Below are 6,000 nucleotides of genomic sequence, written 5' to 3' on the forward strand. Positions count from 1 at the left end.
CACTTCCACTGCCTATTAGATTTAATTTATTTTTCGTTCATATCTGTGCATTTATCTTCATATATTTATATTCTATTTTTATATTTGTATTCCGTTTATATATTGTTTCAAACAATTATATATATGTAAAAATTGTACTCTCTTCTGATGGAATAAGAAATACAATTCCTATCCTTTCTTTTCTCATAACATGGTATCAGAAGAAAATTAATTTTTTATCACGTTCTTCCGCAACCAATTCTTTTCCTGTCCAGATCTTCATTTTCTACCTTTCGTTCTTGGTTTTTCTGCCTTTTTCTTCTCCTTTTATGGCTACTCCCTCTGTTACTCTCGCATCGTTGCAAGATACAACACATGACTATTACATTCATCCTAATGAGAATCCTTCATTGGTGCTTGTTTCCCCGATTCTTGAAGGTCACAATTATCATGGATGGGCTCGCTCGATGTCTATGGCACTACAAATGAAGAATAAATTTGGCTTTGTTGATGGTTCCATTCCTTGTCCAGCTGGTACAGATCCAATGGTTCAAGCATGGAAGCGTTGCAATAATCTAGTTTTATCTTGGATCAATCATTCTGTTTCTCATGAGATTGCTACAAGTATTATTTGGATTGACTCTGCTGCTACGGCATGGAAGGATCTCAAAGATCGTTTCTCCCAAGGTGATTCTGTTCGAATTTCACAATTGCATCAAGATCTTTATTCAATGCATCAATCTGATCTAAGTGTTACTGCATATTACACTAAAATGAAGATTCTCTGGGATGAACTTTGCAATTTTCGCCCTATTCCTGAATGCCAATCTTCTGCTTCTTGTTGTGTTGTTTCTAAGACAATGAAGGAATATCGTGAAAATGATTGTGTTCTTTGTTTTCTTAGAGGCTTGAATGATAATTACTCTGTTGTTCGCTCTCAGATCCTTCTCATGGATCCCTTGCCTTCTTTACCCAAAATTTTTTCGATGATAATTCAACATGAGCGACAATTACAATCAGGAATTCTTTCTCAACCTCCAGTCATGGCGTCACAAGTTTCTCAATCTAAACCTTCTTTTTCTACCTTCAATGGCAGAGGTAAACCCTCTCCTGCCAATGATTATGGCCGGGGAAGATCTTCATATCAAGGTTCTCAGGCTCGTTATCAAGGTTCTCAGGCTCGTTCCTCAGGGGGAAGGTTTGGTGCACCTCGACAATGCACTCACTGTGGCAGGACAAACCACACCATTGATACTTGCTTTCTAATACATGGATTACCACCTGATCTCAAATCCAAAAGAGTCCACAATGTTACAACAGATTCTTCTACAGTAGTTCCTTCTTATAATAATTCTCCGGCACAGTCACATTCCGCAATTTTGGGACTTTCTCAAGAGCAAATTCATGGTTTATTGGCACTTCTTCCTCAATCTAATCCCACAATCCCACATTCTACTAATCTAGTGAGCTCTCATAATGCTTCCACTTCTTCCCAGGCTCAAGGTAATATCTATTCCAAATGGATTCTAGACACAGGTGCTACTGATCATATATCTAATTCTTTGTCTCATTTTATTTCTTATCATAGAATCTCACCAATTACAGTATCACTACCCAACAAGAACTCTTCATTTGCTCATTTTTCTGGCACTGTTTCACTTAGCCCACACCTTACTTTACATAATGTCTTGTTTATTCCTAATTTTTCTGTCAATCTTATTTCGGTCACAAAGTTAACTAAATCTTTATCTTGTAAACTTAACATTTCTGAATTTTCCTGTGAAATACAGGACAAGTCAACCCTGCAGATGATTGGCAAAGCTGAAGAAAGAGATGGCTTGTATGTCATGATAGTTCCTGCACCCACACCCCTTGGTTCACCAGCTGCTATTACTTCTGAGAATTCTATTGCTTGTTCTACAATAAGACATAACTCTATAGATATTTGGCACTATAGACTAGGGCATCCTTCTTTTTCTTGTTATACCAAATTACGCAACATGTATGCCACTTTACCCAATACAAAATACACGCATTGTGATGCTTGTCATTATTCTAAGCAAAGAAAATTACCTTTTCAATTAAGTACTACTGTTTCAAAAGCTCCTTTTGATTTAATTCATGTTGATATTTGGGGGCCCTATAGTACTTCTTCTGTTGATGGTTTCAAATATTTCTTAACTATAGTGGATGATATGTCTAGATACACATGGATTAAATTAATGACAAGTAAATCAGATACAAGATCACAACTTATTGGCTTTGTTTCTTATATAAAAACACAATTTGGCATTGATGTAAAAGCTGTTAGATCAGATAATGGTAATGAGTTTGCAATGACAGATTTTTATAGACAAAAAGGGATACAACATCAATTATCATGTGTTGAAACACCTCAACAAAATGGAGTCGTTGAGAGAAAACATCAACACATTCTCAATGTTGCTAGATCTTTAATGTTTCAATCCCATTTGCCCATAATTTTCTGGTCTTTTGCTGTTCGTTATGCTGTGCAACTCATTAATATTTTACCTTCCAAAGTTTTGACATATTTTTCTCCATCTCAGCTGTTACACAATGTTAAACCTGACATTACTTACTTACGAGTTTTTGGCTCACTTTGCTATGCTTCAACTCTTCAAACTCATAGAACAAAATTTCAACCTCGTGCAAGAAAATGTGTTTTACTGGGTTTTAAAACAGGAGTGAAAGGCTACCTTTTGTTAGATTTCAATTCTAGGGAAATTTTTCTATCAAGGAATGTAGTATTTTATGAAAATATATTTCCTTTTCTTACTAGTGACAAGCACTCACCTATTAATACACAAAATTCCTTGGATTTTGTCACCAAAATTATTTCACCTCCATCACCTCTTTTCTCAGAAGTTACTGATCAACCCTCTTTACCACTTACATCTCCTCCTTCTATTGTTTCCGACCCTGTTATTTTCTCTTCTCAGCCTGTTTCTGTTGAACCTATCACTGCTACTCCACAAAGGAAATCAATTAGGCCAAAACATACACCATCTTATCTGCAGGACTATCATTGCAACATGTCATCTACTTCTTCCGCCACTCAGTCATCCACAGGTACCTTATATCCTATCTCTTCATATCTATCATATGATGCATTATCATCTCTTCATAAATCATATGTCCTTAATCTTTCCCAAGTTAGTGAACCTAAAACCTATAACCAAGCCATCAAACATGATTGTTGGAGAAATGCCATGGATCAAGAAATTGCAGCTTTAGAAAATACCAAAACTTGGGTTTTGACTGATCTACCTAATGGAAAGCAACCTATCGGATGTAAATGGGTATACAAAATAAAGAGGCATGCTGATGGGAGTATTGAACGATACAAGGCAAGGCTTGTAGCCAAAGGCTACACACAACAACAAGGTTTAGATTACTTTGAGACTTTTTCACCTGTTGTCAAACTCACAACAGTAAGATTGGTTCTAGCTTTAGCAGCTTCCAAACATTGGTATTTACATCAACTAGATGTAACTAATGCCTTTTTACATGGGGATCTAGATGAAGAAGTATACATGTCTCTTCCTCTTGGTTATAAATCTGAAAAACCAGGACAAGTTTGCAAGTTGTTGAAGTCTTTATATGGACTCAAACAAGCCTCTAGACAATGGAATTACAAGTTGACAACTACTTTACTTTCTTTGGGCTACACACAATCAAAATCAGATTATTCACTTTTTGTCAAAAGTGATTCTGCTCATATTACCATCTTACTTGTTTATGTAGATGATATAGTTTTGGCAGGTGATGACATCCAGGAAATCCAAACTGTGAAGGCTCTATTGAATGCAAAGTTCAAGATTAAAGACTTAGGCCAACTCAAGTATTTTCTGGGCTTAGAAATTGCAAGATCTCAACAGGGCATTAATTTGTCACAAAGGAAGTATGCTCTAGAGTTACTAGAAGATGCAGGATTGTTGGGGTGTCAACCTGTTTCTACTCCTATACAGCCAGGCACAAAATTTTCCAAGACAGAAGGGAAACCCTATTCAGATGTGCAGGCCTATAGAAGACTTCTTGGCAGGTTACTATATCTAACCAACACAAGACCAGATTTATGTTTCGCTGTTAGTACTCTCAGTCAATTTCTTTCCAATCCTTTGGAAGATCACTATGCAGCAGCAATAAGAATCCTGAGATATATCAAGAACAATCCAGGACAAGGATTATTCTTTCCCTCCAACACAGAACATGCTCTCAAGGCTTTTAGTGATTCTGATTGGGCTGCTTGCCCTAACACTAGAAGGTCTGTGACTGGTTTTAATGTGTTCTATGGTGCATCATTAATTAGCTGGAAATCCAAGAAGCAAGGTACTATATCTAGATCATCAACCGAAGCAGAATATAGAGCTTTAGCTTCCACAACATGTGAAATTCAATGGCTTCTGTATTTGCTCCATGATTTGAAACAACCTCTACCACAACCAGTTTCTCTGTTTTGTGACAATCAATCTGCTATACAAATTGCACAAAATCCAGCCATGCATGAAAGAACAAAGCATATTGAAATTGATTGTCATCTCATAAGAGATAAAGTTCAAGCTGGTGTAATTAAGCTCCTGTCCATTCCTACTTCAGCACAACTTGCAGACATTCATACTAAAGCTTTGCATCCAGCACAATTTCAATCTTTGTTGTCCAAGCTGAGCATTAAGGATATATATGCTGCAGCTTGAGGGGGGATATTAGATTTAATTTATTTTCCGTTCATATCTGTGCATTTATCTTCATATATTTATATTCTATTTTTATATTTGTATTCCGTTTATATATTGTTTCAAACAATTATATATATGTAAAAATTGTACTCTCTTCTGATGGAATAAGAAATACAATTCCTATCCTTTCTTTTCTCATAACACTGCCACTTGATGATTTGCAAAGAAAATTATGGGCACCAATCTGGATTCGTAAATTGACTATGCCAATGTTTCCAACATATACACAAGAAGAACTAAGTGTTTCTTTCGGTTGAAATTTGCCAAAATTAAGGTTGATGAAATTCACTTTGAATCATGAAATGTAATTCCACGTTGTTATTTAAATTAATTTTTGACTAACATACTTACATTTGAGACAAGTGGGAAAAAGGCTCTATGAGACACGAATTAACGACTATGCGCTGACATAGTAAAATAAAAGCTCAGTGGTGGCAGAATTGTAATTAATAAACTGTATAAGGAAGGTTTTCCTTTTAACTGTCATTATATATCTAATATGGCTAAACAACTATGGTTGTCTACAAACTCTCGTAGAAAATTTTCAAAATAAAGACGGTTAGACTGAAAAACCTCGTCAAAATTGTTTTACAGTTAAATAAACGACCGTTTAATGAAAAAAAAAATCATAGTTAAAAAACTTTATTGGATTAAAAAGGTTTTACCTTTTAACTTCTCCATCTTCTTCATTTCTTGTTGTCGACATAACATAGTTATTAACATTTTTCACCGTTCAAACCATTTTTGGGACACCCTACATTAATGTTTTGGTGGGACCATTCACCTTAAGGTTTCTCACCTTAATACATAAGAAATATTACTTATGAAATAATTTTTTTAAATAACCAATGTCTCAATCGTCTATGTCATAACCAATTTTTTTTTGTATGTGATCATTTTCAAGACAAACCAACGCTCTTTTATGGATTTGTTGTGAAACATTTTCAAGATAATACAATCCTTTACTCTCTCTACCACTGATAATCTTCTTATTGGAATGGATCTTCTGAAAAAGACAATGAATTAGATAAAACAAGGCAACACAAGGATGTGATTTGGTTAACTTATTGACGGAGATAAGATTACACATGTAGGAACAAATAAAACATCAGAAATTGATAAGGAGGGTGAGAGAGATATAATACCTATACCTTCAATAAGAGATGAGATCCTAGACAGATTAAGGGCATACTTAGATATAGTTGACTTGGTCACAAATCTGACAACACTAGAGATATAACTCTTGGAAGTCGCGGAAGTCCCA

This window comes from Vigna angularis, chromosome 11, assembly GCF_016808095.1.
Source record: "Vigna angularis cultivar LongXiaoDou No.4 chromosome 11, ASM1680809v1, whole genome shotgun sequence".
In the NCBI taxonomy this organism is placed as follows: Eukaryota; Viridiplantae; Streptophyta; class Magnoliopsida; order Fabales; family Fabaceae; genus Vigna; species Vigna angularis.